Below are 26897 nucleotides of genomic sequence, written 5' to 3' on the forward strand. Positions count from 1 at the left end.
AATAAGCAGGTCTCACTGGCACCATTGTTCCTACAGCACGTGCTCACTTCACGTCTCTGTGTCACATTTCGGTCATTCTCACAGTATTTTAAGCTTTTTATTATTGAATCTGTTATAGTGATCTGTAATCAGTGATCTTTAATGCTACTGTTGTCATTGTTTTGGGAACCACAAATCACACCAGGATAAGACAGCAAACAATTGACAAATGCGTTTGTTCCGACTGCCCCACCAATGGGCCATTTCTCTTTCTCTCTCTTTTTCTCAGGCTTCTTTTTATTAATATTAAAATGTGGCCAATTAATAACCCTACAATAGCCTCTATATGTTCAAGTGAAAGAAGAGTTGCATGTCTGTCACTTTAAACCAAAAGGAAGAAATAATTAAGCTTAGTGAGGAAGGCATGCTGTAAGCAAGACAGGCCAGTAGCTAGACCTCATGCAACAAACACTTAGCCAAGTTGTGAATGCAAAGGAAGTGTTCTGGAAAGAAACTTAAAGTACTGCTCCAGTGAATACATGAATGATAAAAAGCTAAACAATCTTGCTGCTGTTATGAAGAAAGTTTAATTGGTCTAGATAGAAGATAAAAAAAAAAATTCCATTAAGCCTAAGCCTAACTCTCTTTTTCCTTTTTTTTCTTTGTTTTTGAGACAGAGTTTCATTCTTCTTGCCCAAGCTGGAGTACAATGGTGTGATCTTGGCTCATCGCAACCTCTGCCTCCCAAGTTCAAGCCATTCTCCTGCCTCAGCATCCCGAGTAGCTGGGATTACAGGCATGCACCACCACGCCTGGCTAATTTTTTGTATTTTTAGTAGAGACGGGGTTTCTCCACGTTGGTCAGACTGGTGTCGAACTCCCGACCTCAGGTGATCTGCCCGCCTTGGCCCCCCAAAGTGCTAGGATTACAGGTGTGACAGCCACCGCACCCGGCCTCCCTTCAATTCTATGAAGACTTAGAGAGATGAGGCAGCTGCAGAAGAAAAGTCTGAAGCTAGAAGAGCTTGTTTCTTGAGGTTTAAGGAAAGAAGTCATCTCCATAACATAAAAGCGCAAGATAAAGCAGCAAGTACTGATGGAAAAGCTGCAGAAAGCTATGTAGAAGATAATTGATTAACATGGCTACACTAAACAGATTTGCAATGGAGACAAAACAGCCTTCTACTAGAAGGAGATGCCATCCAGGATGTTCCCAGCTAGAGAGGAGTTGATGCCTGGCTTTAAGGCTTCAAAGGACATGCTGACTCTTCTGTTAAGGCCTAATGCAGTTGGTGATGTTAACTTGAAACCAATGATGATTTACTATTCTGAAAATCCAAGGGCCCTGAAGAATTATGATAAAACACAGCTCTGCCTGTACTCTACAAATGGGAACAAAGCCTGGATGACAGACTATCGGTTTACAAATATGGTTTACTGAATATCTTAAGCCCACTGTCGACAACTACTGCTCAAGAAATAAGATTCCTTTCAAAGTATTACCACTCACTGACAATGCCGCTGGTACTCAAGGGCTTTTACAGGATGTATAAAGAGCTGAATATTGTTTTCATGCCTACTAACCCAACATTCATTCTGGTGCCCTTGGATCAAAGAATAATTTCAACTTTCAAGTCTTATCACTTAAAAAATATATTTCATAAAGCTATAGCTTCTCTAGAAAGTGATTCCTTTGATGGATCTGGGCAAAATAATTGAAAACCTACTGGAAAGGATTCACCATTCTAGATGCCATTGAGAACATTCATGATTTTAAAAAGAAGATCAAAATAGCAACATTAGGAGAAGTTGGGACCGGGCTTGGTGGCTCACGCCTGTAATCCCAGCACTTTGGGAGGCCAAGGCACGTGGATCACGAGGTCAGGAATTTGAGACCAGCCTGGCCAACATAGTGAAATCCTGTCTGTACTAAAAACACACAAAAAATTAGCTGGGCCTGGTCGGGGGTGACTGTAATCCCAAACACTTGGGAGGCTGAGGCAGGAGAATTGCTTGAACACGGGAGGTGGAGGTTGCAGTGAGCTGAGATCGCATCACTGCACTCCAGCCCAGGCAAGACTTCATCTCAAAAAAAAAAAAAAAGAGAGAGAGAAGTTGGGAAGATTATTCCAACCCTCACAGATGACACAGGGGTTCACGACTTCTGTGGAGGAAGTAACTGCAGATATGGTGGAAATAACAAGAGCACTAGAATCAGAGAAAGGGCCTGAAGATCTGGCGAGACAGCAGCAGTCTCTGGAGAAAACGTGAGAGGATGAGTTGCTCCCACGGATGAGCAAAGAAAGTGGTTTCTTGAGATGAAATCTACTCGTGGTGAAGACAGTGTAAACAATGTTGAGATGACAACAGATTTAGAATAAACCTGGTACAGCAGAAGGAAGGCTTGACAGGATTGAACCCAATGATTTACAATAATATATAAACTTTGTTGGTACAGCAGTACGAAGGTTTGACAGGATTGAATCCAATTTTGAAAGTTCTACTGTGGGTAAAAAGCTATCATCGTATGCTACAGTTAATTCTTTTGTGAAAGGGAGAGTCAATTGACACAGCAAACTTCAATGTTGTCTTATTTTAAGAAATTGCCACAGCCACCCCAACGCTCAGCAACTACCACCTTACATTAAAGTAAGACCCTCCATCAGCAAGAAGACTGAAACTTGGCCAGGTGCAGTGGCTCACACCTGTCATCCCAACAACTTGGGAGGCCAAGGTGGGTGGATTGCTTGAGCCCAGGACGTCAAGGCAACATGGCAAAACCCCATCTCTACAAAAAAAAAAAAAATACAAAAATTAGCTGGACACGGTGGCATGCACCTGTAGTCCCAGCTAGTCAGGAGTCTGAGGTGGGGGTTTGATTGAGCATGAGGTTGAGGCTGCAATTACTCCAGCCTGAGCCACAGAGTAAAACCCTGTCACACACACACAAAAAGATTGCAGCTTTCTGAAGGCTCAGATGACTGTTAGCAGTGGTTAACAATAAAGTATTTGTAAATTAAAGTGTGCATACTTTGTAGACATATGCTATTGCACACTTTATACAGCACAGTATAAACATACTTTTACATGCACTGGGAAACCAAAAGAAATTGTATAACACTTTATTGCAGTGGTCTGGAACCAAACCCACATATATCTCTGATGCATGGCCGTCCTGTATTGTACACTTAAAAAAATATTTAAGAGGGTATATTTTAGGTGAAATGGTCATCTCATTTTTTTTTTTTTTTTTTTGAGACGGAGTCACACTCTGTTGCCCAGGCTGGAGTACAGTGGCACGATCTCGGCTCACTGCAAGCTCTGCCTCCCGAGTTCACACCATTATCCTGCCTCAGTCTCCCGAGTAGCTGGGACTACAGGTGCCCGCCATCACGCCTGGCTAATTTTCTGTATTTTTAGTAGAAACGGGGTTTCACTGTGTTAGCCAGGATGGTCTTGATCTCCTGACCTCGTGATCCACCTGCCTTGGCCTCCCAAAGTGCTGGGATTACAGGCGTGAGCCACCACTCCCGGTCTCATTTTTTAAAAAGGGTGAGAATGAGAAATATATGGGGGGTGATGGTCAAGTTTACGGCATTATTTGTTGTGATGAGTCCTGGGGCGAATATTTATCTCTATACTCATTAAGATGTATATATTCGGTGTCACACGCCTGTAATCCCAGCACTTTGGGAGGCCGAGGCAGGTGGATCATCTGAGGTCAGGCGTTCGAGACCAGCCTGGCCAACATGGTGAAACCCTGTCTCTACTAAAAAAATACAAAAATTAGCCGGGCGTGGGGGCGCACGCCTGTGATCCCAGCTACTCAGGAGGCTGAGGCAGGAGAATTGCTTGAACCTGGGAGGCGGAGGTTGCAGTTAGCTGAGATCGTGTCACTGCACTCCAGCCTGGGCAACAAGAGTAAAACCTCCATAACACACACACACACACACACACACACACACACACACACGGTATATATTAAATATGTGTAATTTTTGTATGTCAACCACACCTTAGTTTTATTTTATTTTATTTTTTTGAGACAGAGTCTCACTCTGTCACCCAGGCTGGAGTCCAGTGGTGCAATCTTGGCTCACTGCAACCTCTGCCTCCCATGTTCAAGCAATTCTCCTGCCTCAGTCTCCCGAGTAGCTGGGACTACAGATGCATGCTATCACGCCTGGCTAATTTTTTGATTTTTAATAGAGATGAGGTTTCACCATGTTGGCCAGGCTGGTCTCAAACTCCTGACCTCATGTGATCTGCCCACCTCAGCCTCCCAAAGTGCTGGGATTACAGGTGTAAGCCACTGCACCTGGCAATTCTTAAATATATATAATTAAAAATTAATAAAAAACAGGTATTTGCAAGTTTCCGTTTTGTTATATGCTTATTATTCTTTATCTTTATGTCAGGTTGCTGTGTCAATACACTTAGGAGATCATAGTTTCTAAATTGAAATACAAATAAATATGTCTGAAATTTTTACTTTTTTCTTTTTTTTTGAGATGGACTCTCATTCTGTCACCCAGGCTGGAGTGCAGTGGTGCAATCTCAGCTCACTGCAACCTCCGCCTCCCAGATTCAAGTGATTCTCCTGCCTCAGCCTCCAGAGTAGCTGGGATTACAGGCCACCGCCATGACACCCAGCTAACTTTTATATATTTTTTTCTATTTTTATTAAAGACAGGGTTTCACCATGTTGGCCAGGGTGGTCTCCAACTCCTGACCTCAGATGATCCTCCTGCCTCGGCCTCCTCAAGTGCTGGGATTACAGGTGTGAGCCACTGTGCCTGGCCTGGAATTTTTTTCTAAAATTTACATTTCTTAGTTAAGAATGCTTAAAATATTATAAAAACAGAAGCACAATTCATTATGTGTTTCATTAATTACCTTTATTAAAAACAACACAATTATATTACAATAGGACAAAAAATGTTTAAGCAAATGAAAACGAAACCATGACATACCCAAACTCAGGAGGAGGCAACAAAGGCAGTGCTAAAGGGAAGCTTACAGCTGCAGATGCTTAAATTAAAAAGAAGAAAGATCTCAAACCCTTGCTAAAGGGAAGCTTATAGCTGCAGGTGCTTAAATTAAAAAGAAGAAAGATCTCAAATCAATAACCTAACATTACACCTAAAGGGGGAAAAAAAAACTAATGACAAACCAAGCAAAAGGAAGAAAATAACAGATTAGAGCAGAGATAAGCAGAATAAGACCAGAAAAAAAGGAAAAAAAAACTGAGTTTGTTTTTTTAAAGATCAATAAAAATTTTAAAACTCACAGCTATATTAAGAAAAAAAGAGAAATCTCAAATACTAAAATCATAAATAAAAGAGGTGACAGTACAACAGATGCCACAGAAATGAAAAAGATTACAAGAGACTAATGTGAGCAAGCATATGCCACAAAACTGTGCAACCTAGAATAAATTTATAAATTCCTAGAAACACAAAACACCATACTGCATCATGGAGAAATAAAAAATCCAAAGAGACCTGTAACTAGTAAGAAGATTCAACCAGTAATCAAAAACCCCACCAAAAAGAAAATTCCAGGTCCACATAACTTCACTGGAAAATTTTACCAAACATTTCAAGAAGAATTAATGCCAATCCTCTGCAAAATATTCCAAAAGTGTTCAAAAACCGGAAGGGGACATTCCAATCCATTCTATCAGGTCAACATTTATCTGGTTCCAGAGCCAGATGAACACCTTTTGTAATAAAAACACTCAAAGAATTAGTAATATATGGAAACTCCTCAGTAAATAAAGATTATACATGAAGAGCTCACAGCTAACATCATACTCAATGGTGAAAAACTAAAATCTTTTCCTCTAGGATCAGGACTAAGATAGCAACATCTCTTCCTGCCACTTCTATTCATCACAGTACTGGAATTTCTACTCAGAATAATTAGTCAAGAGAAAGTAATAAAAAGGATGCAAATTGGAAAGGAAAAAGTACAAAATTTTGTTCACAGACAACAGGATGTAATGGGTAAAAATCCTGAAATTCCCAAAATACTGGTAAAATAATGAAATTCAACAAAGTTTCAGGATACAGTCACACACACAAGTCAGTTGCATTTCCATAAACTAACAATGAACAATCTGCAAATAAAATTTTAAAAAGAGAGGCCAGGTGCAGTGGCTCACACTTATAATCCCAGCACTTTGGGAGGCCAAGGCGGGTAGACCACCTGAGGTCAGGAGTTCGTGACCAGCTGGACCAAACCCATCTCTAAATAAATAGTAAAACTCTGTCTCTATTAAAAATACAAAAATTAGCTGGGCATAGTGGCAGACACCTGTAGTCCCAGCTACTTGGGAGGCTGAGGCAGGAGAATTGCTTGAACTTGGAAGGTGGAGGTTGCAGTCAGCTGAGATTGTGCCACTGCGCTCCAGCTTAGGTAACTGAGTGAGATGCCATCTCAAAGAAAAGAAAGAAAGGAAAGAAAGAGAGAGAAAGAAAAGAAAGATAAAACAAAAGAAAAGAAATTTTTAAAAAGAATGACATTTGGCCGGGTGCGGTGGTTCATGCCTGCAATCCCAGCAGTTTGGGAGGCCGAGGCGGGCAGATCACCTGAGGTCACAAGTTCAAGACTTGCCTGGTCAACATGGAGACACCCTGTCTCTACTAAAAATACCAAAAAATTAGCTGGGCGTGCTGGCGCGCACCTGTGATCCCAGGTAGTTGAGAGGCTGAGGTTGGAGAATTGCTTGAATAAAGAAGGCGCAGGTTGCAGTGAGCTGAGATAGTGCCACTGCACTCCAGCCTGGGAGACAGAGCAAGACTCCATCTCAAAAAAAAAAAAAAAAAAAGTATTACATTTACAACAGCATTATAAAAATTAAAAATAAGCTTAACCAAAAGGGCAAAAGATTTGAACACAGAAAACTACAAAACACTGTTGAAAGAAATTAAACACAAATAAATGAAAAGAAAGGCTGGGTTTGCAGATTAGCTGATTTCATCTTGGAATGATGTCAACACTACTCGAAGTGACCTAGATTCAATACAATCCTTATAAAGATTCCAATGACATTTTTGATAAACAGAAAAACCTATCCTAAAATTCATATGGAATCTCCAGGGCCCATGAATAGGCAAATCAATCTTGAAACAGAACAAAATTAAAGGTCTCAAAACAATTACAAAACTGCAATAAGCCAAAAAAAAAAAATGTGGTCATGGCATAAAGACATACTGACACACTTATGGACCAACACAACAGAGACCTCAGAAACCAACCCTGGCATATATGGTCCGATGATCTTCCACAAGGATGCCAAGACCACTCAATGGCAAAGGACAGTTTCTTCAACAAATGGTGTTGGGAAAATTGTATATCCACATGCAAAACAATGAAGTTGGACTCTTACCTTACACCACGTTAAAATTAATTCAAAGTGAATTATAAACCTAAATGTAAAACTAGAACTATCAAACTCCTAGGGAAAACAAATTTGGAAAATGCTTTATGACAATGAATTTGTCAATAATTTTTAGGATATGACATTAAAAGCTCAGGCAGTAAAAGCAAAAATATATCAAACCTAAAAACTTCTGTACCACAAAGGTCACAACCAACAGCGTAAAAGGCAAACTGTAGAATAAAAGAAAATACCAGTTGAGTGTCCCTTATTTGAAATGCTTGGGATGTGTTTCAGATTTTGTAATATTTGCATTATTCTTACTGGTTGAGCATCTCGAATTCAAACACCTGAGTCTGCGATGCTCCAATAAGCATTTCCTTTGAGTGTCATGTTGGCACTCAAAAAGTTTCAGACTTTGGAGCATTTGGGATTTCAGATTTTTGGATCAGAGACATTCAACCTATAGTTGCACATCATGTATCTCATAAGAAGTGAACATTCAGAATACGTAAAGTACTCCTACAGAGAGACTACCAGAAGCAGAGAGGAGCAAACACATTTTCACACAAGCGTACCTCCTATCTCTCCCGGATTCCAATTAGGGCAGAGTAAGTGCTAGTTCTCTGCCAACCCAGGATTAGGCCCTGCAGCTGCAGTGAAAATAATCACAGAAGAAAACTAAGAAATAAAAAATGGAGAAAGTGAGACATCAAACTAAAATTACTAGAAACCCCCAGGAAGAAGGAAAAAGAAACCAAGAAAACAGAAAAACAATTAAACCAGTTAATTAAACCTTGGCATGACCAGAAGATCAGAGTTTCCTAAAGGAGTGGAAATTTATTGATTTGAAGAGGATTTATTGATTACTGATTTGAAGAGGAAGAAAAACCATGAATGGTCTAAAGCAAAAGCCTAGTGTCTGAAGAAGTCAGTAGGGTGAAAACAAGAGCTGGCCAGAATATCCACAGATGGTGACAAATTGGCAAAGCCTTTACTAGACTACTCGTGAGGCTAACTAGAGGCCAAGGAGCCAACACTGACCCTGTCCTTACAGAGAGATCCTACACAGGATTCCCAGATATACATGGAAGGACAACATCTTATCAGGTCCTCTCTGTGCAGATGTGGTTATCATTCCAAATAATGAGCTCCAGCCCCAAGACTGTTCCATCCTCAATTGCTTTGAGTGGGCAATGTAGGCTTTCCATACACGAGCTACATGTATGTTCCTTGGGTACCCAGATGGGAGCCATGAAACACAAACCCTCCATGGTCAGGTCTGTATTTGTTTCCTGCCTTTTTCCCAGCAATCCCCAGGCCCCAGCAGCGGTGGTCTACCTCTGCTGATTCTCATTCAGAATCTAAACTTAGAAACAATTATAACCTAGACCCCAATTCTACCTGAAAGTAACAGAATAACATAATCTATACCCTGCAGCATGACTGTTTGCCCAACGTAATGAGGATGAACTGAGAGATAATGAATCATCATGACCCTGGCCCAAGTAATGAGAATGAACTGTTTGATAAATGAATGATCATGACAAAAAACCCCGCTACAACCCAACAACAAAATAAAGTGATTAAAAAATGGACAAAGAACATTTATCCAAAGATGCAAAGATGATATACAAATAGCCAACAGATACATGAGATATATGAGAAGATGTGTAACATCACTAGTCATTAGAGAAATGCAAAAAGAAACCACAATGGGACATCACATCAAACCCAACAGAAAGTAACAAGCGCCGGTAAAACTGAAACCCTTGAACACTGTTGGTGGAAATATGAACTGGCTCCTCAAAAAAAATAAAATAAAATGACCATATGATCCAGCCATCCAACTACTACAGAGACAGAATAACTAGTAGCAGGACCTCAAACAGATATGTGCACCCCTATGTTCACAGCAGCATTACACAGCCACAGGGTGGAAGAAACCAAAACGTCCTTCCAGGAATAGGTGGATAAACAAAAGCATATATATATATGATATATATTATATATATATATATCATATATATAATATATATAATGTATGTATATAATATATATGTAATATATATAATATATATGAAGAAATATTATTCAGCCATAGAAAGGAAGAAAATCGTGACACATCTGACACACAACATGGAACCTACTTACAAAACAACAAATATTATATAACCCTAGGTATATAAGCCAAATTTTTAGAAACACAAAGTAGAATAGTACTTGCCAGGAGGTGGAAGGAGGGGGAAATTAATAGTTGTTGAATGGGTATAGAGTTTTCCAAGATAAAAAAAAAATCTAGAAATCTGCTACACAACACCGTAAATATTCTTAACTCTACAAAACTGTATACTTACAACTGGTTATGACGGTAAATTTTAAGGTATGTGTTTGTTACCAAAATTCTAAATAATAAATTATTTATAAAAAATGATCTTTTTTGACACAGGGTCTTATTCTGTTGCCCTGGCAGGAGTGCAATGGCATGATCACAGCTCATTGCAGCCTCAACCTCCCAGGCTCAAGCAACCCTCCCACCTCAGCCTCCTGAATAGTTGGGACTACAGGTGCACACCAAGATGTCAGGCTAAATTTTGGTTTGGTTTTTTTGTAGAGAGGGTTTTGCCATGATGCCCAGGCTGGTCTCAACCTCCTGGGCTCAAGCAATCCACCTCCCTTGGCCTCCCACAGAGCTGAGATTACAAGCATAAGCCACCATGCCCAGCCTATAAAAAATTATTTCAAAAAGCCAAAATATTCATCAAACTGGAATATTTAGAAATATTTAACCCAAAAGAACTTAGGAAAGAATATATAGAAGATCAAAACACAGACGAAGGCCAGACATGGTGGCTCATGCCTGTAATCCGAACACTTTGAGAGTCCAAGGTGGGTAGATTGCTTGAGCTCAGGAGTTCAAGACCAGCCTGTGCAACATGGCAAAACCCTATCTCTACAAAAAATATAAAAATTAGCCAAGTGTGTTTCCATGCGCCTGTAGTCCCAGCTACTCAGTGGGATCCAGTGAGGATTGGTTGGGCCTGGGAGGCAGAGGTTGCAGTGAGCCAACATTGCACCATTGCACTACAGTCTCGGTGACAGAGCAAGACCCTGTCTTAAAAAAAAATAAACAAACAAATAGAAAATAAGTAGAAAAATGGCAGACCTAAATCCAACCTTAGCAATTATTAGTTACAATGTAAGTGGACAAATACTCTACTTAAGACAGAGACTGCCAGACCTGAGAGGAAAGCAAGACCCAACAATATGGCATCCACAGAGACACAATTTAAATACAAAGACACAAAGTATGAGAAAAAATATGCTATGCAGACACTAATCATAAAAATATGCTATCCAGACACTAATCATAAAAAGCTTCAACGGAGATGTTAACACTAGATGAAAGAGGCTCCAGAACAAAATATAACAACAGAAATAAACAAGGTAATTTCATAAAAATAAAATCAGAGAGGATGATGTTACAATTATAAATTGTGCCTCAAAGTGCACACAAAGTACACACACACACAGAGCCTCAAATTATGTGAATCAAAAACAACAGAACAAAAGAAGGAAATTGACAATCCAAAATTATAGCTGGTGAATTAATACTGCTCTCTCAGTAACTGACGGAACAACCAGATAAAAATACAGGAAAAATACGGATCTAAATGACAAAATCTTGACCCAAATGGTACTTGGCAGTGCCAAGATAGACTGTATGTCGATCAATTGAGAAAATGTTCAAGCATGAAATAGTATACAAAGTATGTTGCCCGAACACCTGAAATTAAATTAGAAACCAACAACAAATTGATATCCAGAAAAGCCTCAAATGTCTGAAAACCAAGTAATAAACTTTGAAATACCCTGTGAGTCAAAAAAGTATTCACAAGGGGAACTGGAATGTATTTGGAACAAACTTGTTATAAAAATCATATTTCTGGTAGACTAAAGGTGACAACTTCTTTCCTGCTCCTCTCTCTGTGAGAACCAATTCCCCTTAAACCTTGCCCAGACTACTGACTTGTTTGGCCAACAGAAGGTGACAAAGGTGGTATTTGGGGACTTCAGAAGCCAGGCTGAGAAAACAGAACACTTATCCAGGAGAAAGCCAGTCACCAGGCAGGAAATCCCACTCCCCTGAGACCCCATGATGGAAACCACACGGCCAGTCCATGACTAGCTACACGCGTTGACATCCCCCACTGACCCTCCAGCAGCACCGACTCCCAACCACTAGTGAGCCTTCAGCAACATCCACTCCCAACCACTAGTGAGCCACCCTGCACACCACCCCGCTGTGCTTTCACACAATCCAGCTTGGCTGCAACTGTGAGTGAGATGAGCTGGCCACTAAGACTCTCTAAGCCAAAAAACAAGTAATAATGAGTTGTTTTAAGCTGCCAAGTTTTGGGGATGGTTTCTTCAGAATAGATAACTGGAACAGAATATGGTAGCTGGAAATGAGCTGCCGTGGTAATCAGAAGCTACAATATGTGCCACGACTGTGAGGCTGACCTGTAACTGGGCCTCAAGGAGACCATTCATGCAACCTGGAAGGGCATCAAGACTCTTGGTCAGGGCCTGAAAGACGGTGAGAAAATGTCATTGGAAACTGGGGAAAAGGCCTGAGAGTTATGTGCTGAGGGACTGTGAGAAAACTACGGCCACAACATGGAAACTGAAAGGGCACTGCACCATCTCAGAGATCTGCCTAAGGAGACATCTGGGAAGAACATGGAAAGTGCTACCAGCCTACCCTAACTGTCACTGAATAAATATGACAGGAGAGGGACATGATCTAAAGAAGGAAGTTCAGTTTTCAAACAAAATTTAGAGAAAATATAAAGAAATAATTTCTTGTCTCAAAAGGCCAAAGAAAAAAATAAAGAAAAGGAAAAAAAATTAAAAAGAAGCCATTGAATACCCTATTGACCATAAGAAAAAGGCAGAGAAAGTTGGTCAACGGCAACCCAGGCACTGAAGGAAAAAGAACATGGAGAATGACAAAAGCCCAGAGGGAGGAGTAAAAGGACACGAAAGCCGTTCTCAGGGACTAGGATGGGCGCCGTGCTCAGGGACCCGGACTGGGCACTAATCACAGAACTGTAACAGGCACCCTATGGGAATGACCAACTGTTAGACGGGGCCTGCAGGGCAGCACCTCCCTCCTGCCTCCCACCAACAGCTTCTAAAGGGAAATGCCGACTGTTTTCACACCAGTCCCCTCACTGCGGCTGAGTGTGTGGGCACAGATGATAGGTCACAACAACCTGATTCAGTCCTCACTGTGGCTGAGTGCGTCAGGGGCAGACGACAGGCCACCACAACCTGATTCAGTCCTCACTGTGGCTGTGTGTGGGGGGGCAGATGACAGGCCACCACAACTTGATTCAGTCCTCACTGCGGCTGAGTGTATGTGGGTGCAGGTGACAGGCCACCACAACCTGATTCAGGATTCAGTTGGGCTACCAGCCAGTGCCATAAGGAAAACCATTCTGGGACTCTTGAGAGGGGCAAAGCATAATTTGCATGTGGGAGAAACGTTAATAGTTTGTGGCCAGAGGACAAACAGTGGTGTATTAAAGACTGCTGCAGGTTCCTACTATGCTTCTCATCAAGAGGTGGAATCTAATCACCTTCCCCCCTTGAATCATGGCTGGTCTCAGTGATGAGTACGACTGGACAGTGTGGCAGGAGAGATGCTCTGGAACTTCTGAGGGGCGATCATGAGAGGCCTTACAGCTTCTGCCTGGGCCTCTTGGACACACACCCTGGGAGAAGCCAGACAAACCTGACTACCTGACACTGCCAGACTGGGAGGAAGTCCGTGCTGGCCACAAAGAGAGGACTCGGTGCCCGCTCCATGTCCCCAGCCACTAGAGTCCTTCGGGGTGCCTGCTTCACGTCCCCAGCCACTAGAGTCCTTCCAGATGAGACCAGGGACATCATGAAGCAGCCAACCCACACTGCCCTGTCCAGTGTCTTGACTCAGAAAATTGTGACATGTAAAAAGAATAAATTCCTGGTTTAAGCCAGTAAGGTTACTGGTACATTGTTACATTGCAGATAATTAAAACCTTGAAAAACTCATGAGAGATCACAAGTAAAACCTTGATCTGAAACATGGCATGTGGCGATTTATATTGAGTATTAGGTTAAAAATGCAAGAATGGAGCATAGTTAATATTTTACGTTAAAGCTAAAACTATAATTGCCCACTTAAAATTTTCAGTTAATTAGGTTGTCACTTTTTGTTCTTAACCAAGAAATCAACTAGTTTTAGTCCATAAACAGTTGAAACTGATGCACACATCCGTTTTTCCTTACTTATTTTAAGCAGCTATCTGAAATAGGAAGCGTAATATAATCTTTAAAGAATCTGAAAATATGAAAGAAATGTTTAAACTATAAACATATATTGTAAATGTTAGCATATTGTATACATTGCATATTAACATAAGCTAAAATCATTGACATAAATTTATATAAACAAAAGGTAGAAAATATGACAGTGTCCTTCTTGTTTTTTGTCTTTGCATATTTCTTTATTGGCCCTTGTCAAACGTGACCCACTAACTCCTGAATGCTTTCTCTCTCCCCATGGATTCCTAAGGATGTCACCACAGTGCTGGCCAGATGCACAGGTCACAGGTGACTGAACCTCATCACCCCACAAACACACCCTTCAGTTTTGCCAAGAATGACACTGTAAATATAACAAAGCTTCTGTGCTTGTTAGTGAACACCAACTCAGCTTCTCTCCTGTATTCGGAAATCAGGATGAGATGAAAACAACAAGCAGGCCAGGCACGGTGGCTCATGCCTGTAATCCCAGCACTTTGGGAGGGCGAGGCACGTGGATCACCTGAGGTCGGGAGTTCGAGACCACCCTGATCAAAACAGAGAAACCCCATCTCTACTAAAAATACAAAATTAGCCAGGCGTGGTGGCACATGCCTGTAATACCAGCTACTCAGGAGCTGAGGCAGGAGAATTGCTTGAACCCAGGAGGTGGAGGCTGCACTGAGCTGAGATCACACCACTGCACTCTAGCCTGGGCAACAAGAGCGAAACTCTGTCTCAAAAGAAAAAAAATAAAAATAAAAGAACACGGAAACAAAAGTAACAAGGCTTGACACCAGATGAGCCTGAATCTAAGCAAGAAAAGCCCAGAAGAAATCCCATTTTGGGTCACTGGCTGCATGGTAGTAATGCCATACACATAAGGGAAGAGAAGAGGATGTGGCTTTCACTTCGAATTTTTTGAGCTTAAGGTAAATTTGGATAGCTACAAAGAAGCATTCAACAGAGAGTTAAACCTCTGATGGAAAGACTGAAGGGGTCCAAGCTGTAGAGAAACAGGACTGCAAACCACAAAGGGCTGAATCAGTCAAGGAGAACTGCAGGGCAAGATGAACAGGGACCAGTGGAACATTTGGATAAGCTGTTGAGAAGAAAGGAGAATTCAGAGAAAAAGAACTGTCAGTGAGGTCATAATAGGAACTGTTACAGTGAACTAAATATGGCCTGGGAAGGACTCTGTACTTCTAGATTTGAGTCCCTGTGGACAAACTGCAACCTAACTTAATAGGTAGAAAGACTGATAACCTAACTTAGGAGTATGTGCCTAAAGCAGTAGCTGAGTCCTGGCCAATCCCAACAGCCAAACTTCTGCCACTCACACACTGCTGAGTGTTCAGCTGTGTTCAAATAAGGCAAATGCTGAGCGCTGTAACCAGTCCAGTTGTTTCTGGACCTCACTGCTGAGAACTGTAATGGACCCAGTTGCTTCTAGACGTCACTCCTCACTTCAGATTTCTGTACATCATGTTCCCTTTATTGTCTATAAATCTTCCACCATGTGTCTGTGCTGGAGTCTCACTGAATCTGCTGTGATTCTGGGGGCTGCCTGATTCGTGAATCATTCATTGCTCAATTAAGTTCCTTTAAATTTAATTCAGCTGAGATTTTCTTTTAATAGATGGTGTCAGAAGTGGGATCTGTGGGAGCAGGACTGCTAGAGCCTCTGGAGCTATACTGTGGTGAGCAGTGTTGCTAAGGCTTCTAATGATCCCCAGAGTGCTGAGGTACAAGGAAGGAACCTGAAAGGACCCGTTTGTGATGGCAGCAGTGGCCCACGTGGAGCAGTTGCTATGGAGACACTGGCTGCAGTGGGGAGGAGTGGCTGGGACTGTGCGCTCCTCAAAGCTGGTGGGAGCCAGGAATGGGTGGGAGACCTGCCCCTTCTAAATTATCAGGCAGGAGCCCCACCCTCCCAGGCACAGCTGCAGCCATCCAGCCATGACTGCAAACCCGGGCATCTCCGCTCTCTCAGAGGCCCAGCAAGCCCCCCTGCCCCGCAGGCTCAGTTGTACCTGGTCCTGCCACCTGGCGTCTCTCTGCTTCCAGAGCCCACTCCAAATTCGGATCCAAGTTGAGGCCAAACCCGGGCACAGTCACAACCCGGCCCGGTTTGTGCAAGCTCTGGGCAGTGCTGACATGCCAGCCCCCTGCCACCTCGGCCCCCTCCAGACTTTGGGCACTGGCAAGCACAGGAGGGAGGCTGAGGTGGGGCTAAGAGTGGCTCAGCAGTGGCCGGAAGGCCCTCCTCAGCTCGAACGGCCTGGGCACTATGGACACAGCTACCCACCGTGCGTCTCCTCTCAGCTGCTGAGAGCTGAACAGACGTTGGGATGACCTGCCTGCAGAAAGGAGCTACCCACTGCAGATCTCCTCTGAGCTGTTCTGTGGCTCAATAAAGCACCTCTTCACCTTGCTCACCTTCTACCTGTCCACATACCTCATTTTTCCTGGACTCAGGACAAGAACTCGGGACCTGCCAACTAGCAGGGCTGAAAGAGGTGTAACATAAACAGGGCTGAAACGCGCTCCTTGCTTGCCAAATTGCAGGCAAGAAGAAGAGAAGAGAGAAGGAGAGAAGAGCTGTGTCCCTTCAGGGAACACAGACCTAGGAGCTCCCCCAGCCAGGGCGGTGACACCTTCTTTGGGGCTCTGCAGGTCCTGCATCTCCAAGCTTCTGGGTGCCACTGCATTCCCTGATACCCACAGTGGAAGCTGTTTGCAGTCGGCCTGGTCCAGCTGCAGCCTCACAGGGAGCTGGCACCTGTGCCTGGAGCTGCCCACCCCACTGCAGCTGGCATGCTTGGCTGTGTGCAGTGGCCAGATCCCATGCTCGCTTGCTCACACACCCCTCACTGCTCTGTACCCAGCTCGCCCTTGGCAGGTGTGGGATCCAGACCACTAGCATGAGCTGAGTGGACAGAACTAACCCAGTGGGCCCGAGCAAAACACAGGTAAACGCTCCACCAGCCAGAGGTTTCAGGCAGAAAAGTGACACCTCAGGATTCTGTAACACTAGTGTCCTTTGATTTCTCGGAGCAGCTGGGGATCACGGTAAATTTTCTCTCGGATTTCAGAGCTCCATGGATTTGTGTTTTGAGCTCTGAGTTTCTTTGAGCAGATTTCTGTTCCAAACTGCTATCCAGCCATGACTGGCTGGATGTTTTAGAAGTTATGACAGAAAAGGGACCGGGTCCACGATGAGATTTGATCCAGTAGTTAACTGGCTTGAATCCAGTTCCAGTTAGAGGCCTCCTACATCTGACTGGGTCAGAAGGAAAGTGGTAGTAAATGATAATATTGGAAGGTTGTAACATTTGGCTTTTGAAAATTCACTGGGATTTGTGTGTTCTACCCCTTTGTTTCATTTTTCTCACACGCTTAGGCAGGAAAAAAAAATCATTGGCTAAGTTAATGAAGGGAACCTGGGAGTAAAGCCAATATTTTAGGTAAAAATAGGATCCTTAATTTCTGGAAAACTAAGCTCCTTCTGGCTAATACACTAGGCCTGGGAAGCAGCAAAGTCTTACAGAAATGGCAAAATCTTATTAAGATAACTTACAGTGGAACATTCCAAATGAATAATGCCCTGAAGTGCATTTAAAAATGAGGGCTCCCAAATTAGTCTCATCTAGGGATGCCTATTAATATGCAGAAGCTTCTAAAAAGATTTAGAGATGGCACGGCCCATCTGGGAGCAAGTTTGAGTCTTACCAGTTTGATACTGGGTGCTGAGCAAAGTGGCACGTGTCTATGTTTTGTCACATGTATTTTGCTCTGGGCAGAATGAAAAATGTTAATTTGGTTACTCCAAGCAACCCCTTGGGCAGCATCTTGCAAAGCTGAGTGGATTCTTCCTGTGATTCCATGATTTTCCATTGTGATGCAGCTTGGCCCCCAGAGCTATAATGTGGTGAGGAGGGTGACAGAGCAAGATGCAATCTTTAAAAAAAAAATGGCCAGGTGCAGTGGCTCATGCCTGTAATCCCAACACTTGGGGAGGCTGAGGCAGGTGGATCACCTGAGGTCAGGAGTTCAGGGCCAGCCTGACCAACAAGGAAAAACCGCGTCTCTACTAAAAACACAAAATTAGCTGGGCATGGTGGCACATGCCTCTAATCCCAGCTACTCAGGAGGCTGGTGCAGGAGAATCGCTTGAACCCGGGAGGCAGGGGGTTGCAGTGAACCGAGATCACACCATTGCACTCCAGCCTGGGCAACAAGAGGGAAAATCCATCTCAAAAAAAAAAAGAAAGAATAATAGGTTTGTCGATAAGGTTTTATGAAAAAGTGGGTGACATTTGGCTTTCTCTCTTTAAAGAAGATGTTCAGGTAATATTAAAAAATAATGAAAAATTTGTTTGCCTTTTAAATAAACTACCAAAAAAAAAAAAAAGGAAAAACAAGAGGCAGATCTTTTGTGGAGATAAGTCTTCCCTCTATCAATGAGTAAAGATTTTTGCCCTTTAAAACTTTTTTAAGTCATGATTTTAAGTAAATGAATGACTTATGGTGACCTGGAATTCTATTTCATAACATCAAGTGTTTAAACTTTTAATATATTTAATAGGCTTCCCAAAATCAAATTTCAACTTCAAAATTGTCTTTTCTGACCTCTAACTTTGGGATACTACAGAGGCCCTTGAAGCACCCAAAAGAGAGGTAAACAGGACTATTTAACATGTTAAGTCACATGGGTAGCACTGTCAAAATAAAACATAATGTTGAACCTTCTTCAGGTTATATTTAGTTTATGTCATCAACCCGTTCTAAAATTGTATAGGATTTCTAAAATTCTTTTTTTTTTTTCCCCCGAGACGGAGTCTTGCTCTGTCACCCAGGCTGGAGTACAGTGGCACAATCTCGGCTCACTGCAACCTCCGCCTCCTGGGTTCATGCCATTCTCCTGCTTCAGCCTCCCGAGTAGCTGGGACTACAGGCATCCACCGCCATGCCAAGCTAATTTTTGTATTTTTAGTAGAGATGGGGTTTCACCATGTTAGCCAGGATGTTCTCATCTCCTGACCTCGTGATCCTTCCACCTCGGCCTCCCAAAGTGCTGGGATTACAGGTGTGAGCCACTGCACCTGGCCAGGATTCTAAAATTCTAATATGCCTATATACTAGCTATCATAATTACCTGTTTTGTTTGTTTTGAGACAGAGTTTCGCTCTTGTCACCTAGGCTGGAGTGCAATGGTGTGATCTAGGCTCACTGAAGCCTCCACCTCCTGGGTTCAAGCGATTCTCCTGCCCCAGCCTCCCAAGTAGCTGGGATTACAGACAACTGCCACCACATCCGGCTAATTTTTTTATTTTTAGTAGAGACAGGGTTTTACCATCTTGGCCAGGCTGGTCTCAAACTCCTGACCTCAGGTGATCCACCTAACTTGGCCTCTCAAAGAGCTGGGATTACAGGAATGAGCCACCACATCCACCCTAATTATGGTTATTAAGCTATTGTAGACCACAGAAATAACCAAATTTCCTTATCAGTTGTCTTTAACTATAACTATTTAAAGTCATTTCCACAGTTAATTGCTTAATGGTGATGCAGTTTCTAAAAACTTCACAAGCATGCAAAATTCTAGAATAGAAGATTCATGAAAGAATGAAAAGGACCATGAAAAACACTCGGGAACACAGGTTTCTAATAACTTTAATATCATGGGTAAAAATTGCCTATAAGTTCCCCGATCCCCCAATAATTGGACTGGTTAAGAATTCTCAAAAGTTAGGCTGGGTGCAGTGGCTCATGTTGGCAATCCCAGCACTTTGGGAGGCTGAGGCCGGTGGATCACTTGAGGTCAGGAGTTTGAGACCAGCCTGGCCAATGGTGAAACCCCGCCTCTACTAAAACTATAAAAATTAGCCCGGTGTGGTGGTATGCATCTGTAATCCCAGCTACTCGGGAGGCTGAGGCAGGAGAATCACTTGAACCCAGGAGGCGGAGGCTGCAGTGAGCCAAGATTGTGCCACTGCACTCCAATCTAGGTAACAGAGTGAGACTCTGTCTCAAAAAAAAAAAAATCCTAAAGTTTAATAAGAAGACCAACTGGTTTATAAAACTGCTAACCCAAGTAAAACAAAAATTGAATATCAAGGAAATATTTTGCCAGATTTGCATGCTAAATCACCAATATTGAAATTGTTTAGATATATAATTTAAATAAACTCCATGGTCTAAGCCAAATTACCTATAACTCATCAGTTACCAGTGCCATGCACCTAATTTGAAGAAACAGCTGGTATTCAAGAGGATGTAAGTCTAATGTTAATTAAGCACAGACTTATGAAGAACCAGGATGGCCACCTTGTCCGTCTTAAGTCCTTAAAACTTTTGTTATTAAAAGTTCTGCATTCCATAACTCATCATGGAAAGAGAAAATGATCCAAATTAAATATATTGCTGTGGTGATCTCTAAATTGCTAAAATAGTTTATAATCAATGTTTGGTTTGTCAAACCTATATTCCTAGGAAAACAATCAAAACTTCAGGTACATTTGGTTACCTGATGGGCCATTTAAACATTTTATAAAGGGATTTCATTCAGTTGTCATTTTCAGTGCATGTTTTCTGATTGTATAAAAGCTCTTCCACGCAAGAGGGTTGATGTTAAAACAGTAGATTATTATGCTGAAGTGTATTTTCACCAGCTAAAGAAAGCCTTTTATAGTTCACAGAGGACAGCCAACCCCTTCACAATCTAGAATCTGATGACTGGATCTTCTGAGAACATCAGAGGACTGCCCTTGCCATTCACATGACAGCAAAACTTTAAAACCTTAAACTTTGGGTTCATAGTCTTACAACTCAGAAGGGTCCCTCCACACTCGGAACCATACACCCCTTGGAACCCTTAAGGTAAAGCTAACAAGGACAGTTCCCCCCCAGAAGAAGATGGCATCCTTAATGTGAACAGCTTTTCCCAAGATCACAGATCAAGACTTCTCTACTATCATGAGACTCTTATCTTAAGTATCTGTGCAGCTGCTAACATGGCATATGGAGAAAACATTGGGTATTATAAAGATTTGATTGTAGGGAATTAACAAAAAAACCCACTTAGTTAAGCAAGTAAATTCTTTATCTAATTCATTCTTTAATCTATTTGATTTTAGGTGGTTTGATTTATGGGGACCCTGAGTAAGGAGCATATACCAAATTCTTGGTGTTATCCCAATAGTCATAAGAGTCTCCCTGGTGCACTGAACTTACTCAAATGCTTTAAGAGTTTGCATGCAGCCATCTCTAAAATGTCAAATGGTATCTCTTCAACTGGAATGACAACAGATTTTTAAAAATGTGCAACCATAAGGACACCGTAACCTATGAGTGACATGCTAAACCGGAAACCCAAAACAATGGGAGTGACATGCTAAACCAGAAACCCAAAACAATGGGACTGATGTACTAAAACCAGAACCCAAAACAATGGGAGTGACGTGCTAACCAGAAACCCAAAACAATGGGAGTAACATCCTGAAACCAGAACCCAAAACAATGGGAGTGACGTGCTAAAACCATTACCCAAAACAATGGGAGTGATGTGCTAAACCGAAAACCCAAAACAATGGTAACTAACAGTGAGGCTAAGGCCCTACATTTTGGTCACACTCTCAACTAAGTGAGAACTTGACTGAAAAGGAGGATTTTTTTTTTTTTTCTGAGACAGAGTCTTGCTCTGTCCCCCAGAGTGGAGTGCAGTGGCATGATCTCAGCTCACTGCAAGCTCTGGCTCCCGGGTTCAGGCCATTCTCCTGCCTCAGCCTCCTGAGTAGCTGGGACTACAGGCACCCGCCAGCATGCTTGGCTATTTTTTTGTGTATTTAGTAGAGATGAGGTTTCACCGTATTAGAAAGGATGGTCTCAATCTTCTGATCTCGTGATCTGCCCACTTTGGCCTCCCAAAGTGCTGGGATTACAGGCATGAGCCACCATGCCCAGCCAAAAGGAGGAATTTTTTAAGCAAAATTATGGGAGGCCATTGTTTTGAACTAAGCTCATGCAATGGGTCCCAACAGAACAAACCAAACCAAAATGGAGTCACTCATACTAAATGGAACATAATCAAACTAAGACTTTAAGGAAACACATAAATCCTAGAACAAACCAGGTTTTGTTTTTCTCCTGTAAACAGGATGTTCCAGCATAAGACACCTTCTACTTAAGTCCTTGTTCCACCTTTTCAAATCTCACTGTTCTATTTCCCAGTGGGTTTCTAAACCAAATAAGTACATTTGCAACGGTAATAGTGACACCAGTGACTGAAGTTTTGGCCAATCTCTCAAAATTGAGAAAATAACCAAAGGGAAGGCATTGTTAAAGTGAACTAAGTATGTCCTGAGAAGGACTCCGTAATTATATATATGAGTCCTTGTGGATGACCTGCAACCTACCTTAATAGGTAAACAAGAATGAAAACCTAACTTGAGTGTATGCACCTCAAACAACAGCTACATCTTGGCCAATCCCAGTGGCCAAACTTCAACCACTCAGGCACTGCCAAATGTTCAAACTGTGCTCAAACAAGGCAAACGCTGAGTTGTTTCTGTACCTCACTTCCGATTTTGGTATGCCGCTTGCCTTTTGTCTATAAATCTTCTTCCACCACATGACTGTGCTGGAGTCTCTGTGAATCTGCTGTGATTCTGGGGACTTTCCAATATGTGAATCGTTTATTGCTCAATTAAACTCCTTTAAAGTTTTTCTTTTAACAGAACTAACACAGAAGAATTTCCAGATCATGAACAGACGTTTTGTAATACCCAACGTTGTATTAACATGAATAGACTCTTCCTTAGATAGCTAACCTTGTTTTTAATGTGAATAGACTCTCCCTTAGCTGAGAAAACCAGACAAACTCCATTTGGCTCCTTCATTTACAAGACATCAAGGGCTCCTTACCCATCCCCTTTCCTCAAGGACTTTAACTTGTGCAAGCTGATTTTCAACATATCAAAGAGTGCAATTAACTGATAAAGTGCTGAGGCAAGTGATGTCCGCAGTTCCCAGCAAATTACTCAGAGATAATATCATAAAGCCCCCACATTTGTCTGGCAGATAATGCCCAGAGCCCCCTCACTCATCACTTTGTGGTGAATTTAAAGCCTCTGCACCTGGAACAGTTTGTTTTCCTGTAACCATCTGTCTTTTTAAGTTTTTTGTCTGTTTTTTCTTCTGTAAGTTTATTGCAGCTGGAATCCCCCCTCCCCTCTCTAAACCAATGTATAAAAGAAAATCTAGCCGTTCTTTAGGGCCGAGAGTATTTCCTGTGTTAGCCATCTCTCAGTCACCAGCTAATAAAGGACTCCTGAATTCGTCTCAAAGTGTGGCATTTCTCTATAACTCGCTTGGGTACAACAGTTTCAACTATGGTAGAAGACTCGAGTAAGACAAATACAGCCCCCCTAAATTTGACTATTATTTAGGTTAATGGTGAGTTTAGAAGAAATAAGTTAAGACTACACAGAGTGGGCTAAATTGCAAATAAACACTGAAAATATTTCCCAGAAAATATGACTTTGAACAGGCTGCTGCACACCCTGCATGTAGAGATAAACTAAGAAAAAGGTGTGGAGAGTTATTTAAGGACCTATGGTTAACTCAGTCCTCAAGATGTTCCAGGTTTCATCCATGAATCAAGGAGGACCTCCCAAAAGCTGTTTGGGACCACACTCTTTGAGCAAGGAGGATACCTTACGATGGAAGCTGTGCTTTAGCGGAAGATGACCATTTCCACTGCACCACACGCCATGCCTTAGCGGAAGATGACTGTTTCCACTGCACAACACTACAAGTGCTTACTGCCAGACCAGTGTGAAATATGTTCCAGCACATAATCTATGTCACCAATGAAGGTGGTGGTTAAGACTTGGTGCACACAAGCTTTCCTGTCCCACAAGAACACAGCATGCTCTCTTTTCGGGTTCCATTCCAATCACGTAACAAACATGACTGCCTTTTTTGTTTCGGCATCAGAAAGATCAGAGGAAACTTTGCACTCAACTTAGACAACTCTAAGCTTTTATAACCTGCCTATATCTACAGGTCAGCTTTATCTTATTTATGTATATATCCTTCAACCTGAGTTTTACTTATTTCTACTTTTCCTTTTTAAATCACAGACACCCATAAACTCAGAAAATACAGTGTAAAACAAAGTGAAGAACAAATAAACAACTCACCAGAGATTTATTCGTTTCTTGTTGCTCTTGGAAACACCCAGAGGACACTGGAAACATAGCTGGAAGAGAAGGCAACTGACGTCGATTAAGGAGAGAACTGGTGAGGTGTGGTCCCAGATTCTTCTGCCCAACACTCTAGACACATTACCTGGAAAAGCCCTCCTCCCTCCTGAAAAAGAAAAACTTCCCCATGGGAGAAGAGTCCTTCACACCTCATTAGGGGCAGCAAAGACTCAAGTTAAGATAAGATACATCTGCAAGTACATTAATTGGTAGACATTAGATGCACAATTTATTTTTGAATAAAAATATGTATTACCTACTAATTTAGTAACAATATTATCTAAAGATATAATCTAATAATTTAATACAAAGAAACATTATAAGTTCACTAAAATAAATGTTATAGAAATATACTGGGCTGTATTAACTATTTTCCTATTAATATGTGGATTCCACAAATAACTTCATATGAGTATTCCCATGACAGTACATCTTGCTTTTCTATACCTGAACATCATGGAAAGTGCATCTTGCAACCCAGCAATTTTGGCCTACGTTTTTTAAAATGTACATAATATGTATTTCCTGCAGTACACCATTCTACTCATGTTTCCCAATAACACATTTCCCTGTATCCAAGCCCTCATATTATGCTCTGACAATAAATTGGGCTTTTCCATCTGACTTGTCCAGTGAATGGACAATGGAAAATGTCATGCAAATATCCATTGGTTCTTGCCTTTTTGGACACAGTCATATTGTGAAGAGGTCTGGAACTACCCTGTTGGAGACACAGGGCCTAGCCAAGAGTCACCACAAACCGCCAGATTGTGAAGGAAACCATCTTAAACCAACCAGGCTCAGTCAAGGCACCAGGTGACTAAGGCCTGTTTTGTGATCCAGGCAACACAAACATATCAACTACCCAGCTGAACCCACCACACCAAAATGCAGATCCACAGAACTTCAAACAAATAAAATGGTGGTTGTTTTTTATAAGCCAGTAAGGTTTAATTAGTTCCTTAAACAGCAAACATTAACTGTTACACCTAAGTGAATAGAATTCAATATGTTTTTAACGAAATTATGTAGGGGGAGAAAGTCTTAAATTACAAATGAAATGCAATCAATAGAACTTCACAATCTATCCTAAATTTGGTGATGGACTAGGTTTAATATATCTCAGACACTGGAAACAACAAGCTAAGGTTGAAGGAAATGGACTGTATTTGGAGAGTATTTCAATCTTTTCAAGTATGACAGGTCACTCCTGCACCCCAGGCCACACTTTCAGGCCCCTTCAAATAAGGAATATTTCCTAGGTCCTTGCCTGTTCTTCTCAGCCGAATGCACCTCAACCTTCTGAAAGTTCTTCCAAATCTTCCACTATCACCTAGTCTTTGCAAATCTTGTGCATTCTAGGGAGTAGAATTAATATTTCCTGAGCGAGGAAAACTGGGATCTTCACCTGTGACCTTTTATCCTCCTCTGAAGCACCAGTGAGAGGTTAGACCAGAGGGCTGTTCTTTCAAGTGCGCTTCTTATTCATAGGGAACCCTCCCTTTCAAACTTTATAACACACAGTTAAGACTGAAGTACCCTTAAGGCTTAAGACCATCATCCAGTACCCCATCTCCCTCGCGGAAGCAGTGAGTTCCTCCATGGAAACTAGGTCTTGTATAAACTTCCATAAATGCAATCCAGGAGGACTAGGCAGGTCACACAGTGAAGGAGGGAACCAGAAACTTCACTTGCTAAATAGACACCGGGAAACTCAACTAATACAAACGCCCAGCTTAAGACTAGAGGCACACGCGTTTCGCACTACTCCTCTGGGAATGGGGAACGTCTCCCGAGAACTGTGTGTTAGCACCGGGACACACGGGCAAACTGAGCTACATGAGGGTTGGTAACCGGGTCCCTCAGCGGCAGGACAGGAGCGCGGCCTGCAGACTCCGGGCCCAGGGCCACCAGCCTCGCCTACCCACTCCTGCGCCTCTGGAACCCGCTTCACTGCCGGGACCCCACGCCTGTCCTCCCAGCCCCCGCCAGGGTCCACGGCCCGCAAATGCACGTCAGGCCCCTCCTGCCCGCGATGCGCCCACGCGTCTGCCCCCACAAATGGGGAACACTGGTCTGGCCCCCTGGGATCCCCCGAGGCCCACAGGTTCCTCTTCGCCCTCGCACCTACCCACAGGGACATAGAACCAAGCCCCAGGCCTGCTCAGCTACAGGACCGCCGCTGGGATCCGCACTTCCGGAGGAAAATGGCGAAGTGGGCGGGGCGGCGCATGCGCAGAGAGAAAAGCTGGTTCCCAAGGTCCTTGATGGTAACATCATTGGAAGGTGACACTACATTTCCTATGAGGCTCTGCTGTCCCCTGTTAGGAACGCACGCCGGACATTCTGTTTTGCCCAGCAGTGAGTCCAGTTACCTGGAGACCCGGACTTAATGGACCAGGACTGGTCCCTACCCACGTGACACAGATGTGGCATTCTGGTTCGTTATTAAATCCTGGTTTCACAGCCTGGGACATTGTGAAAATAATGGAGAAATTCCAATAGAAACCAATTGGTCTATGCTGTTAATGAGTAACTTTTTTTTTTTGAGATGGAGTCTCGCTCTGTCACCCAGGCTGGAATGCAATGGTGCGATCTTGGCTCACTGCAAACTCTGCCTCCCAGGTTCAAGAGATTCTCCTGCCTCAGCCTCCTGAGTATCTGGGATTACAGGCGGGCGCCACCACACTCGCCTAATTTTTGTATTTTTAGTAGAGACGGGTTTTCTCCATGTTGGTCAGGCTGGTCTCGAACTCCTGACCTCGTGATCTGCCCTCCTCGGCCTCCCAAAGTGCTGGGATTACAGGCGTGAGCCACCTTACCCAGCCCTCAAGTCTATTTTTTATAGATGCATTTGAAAGCATGAAAAAACTCATGTCTCTATTTTACTTTAAATTTTTAAAAACACAACTAAT

At 42.5% G+C, this 26897-nt stretch overlaps 1 long non-coding RNA gene across 1 annotated transcript in view; it reads right to left on the reverse strand.

Annotated features, from left to right (window-relative positions):
• LOC107966602 (uncharacterized) overlaps positions 1-26222 on the reverse strand; it is a 38930-nt gene extending 12708 nt beyond the window's left edge. The window contains exons 1-2 of the long non-coding RNA XR_010151342.1: positions 26114-26222; positions 23920-23978 (exon numbers count right to left, since the gene is read on the reverse strand). This is a non-coding gene — a long non-coding RNA (uncharacterized LOC107966602). The remainder of the gene's footprint in view (positions 1-23919; positions 23979-26113) is intronic.
• Between the last annotated feature and the right edge of the window lie 675 nt (positions 26223-26897).

The sequence above is a fragment of the Pan troglodytes genome, chromosome 16 (assembly GCF_028858775.2).
Source record: "Pan troglodytes isolate AG18354 chromosome 16, NHGRI_mPanTro3-v2.0_pri, whole genome shotgun sequence".
Classification (NCBI taxonomy): Eukaryota; Metazoa; Chordata; class Mammalia; order Primates; family Hominidae; genus Pan; species Pan troglodytes.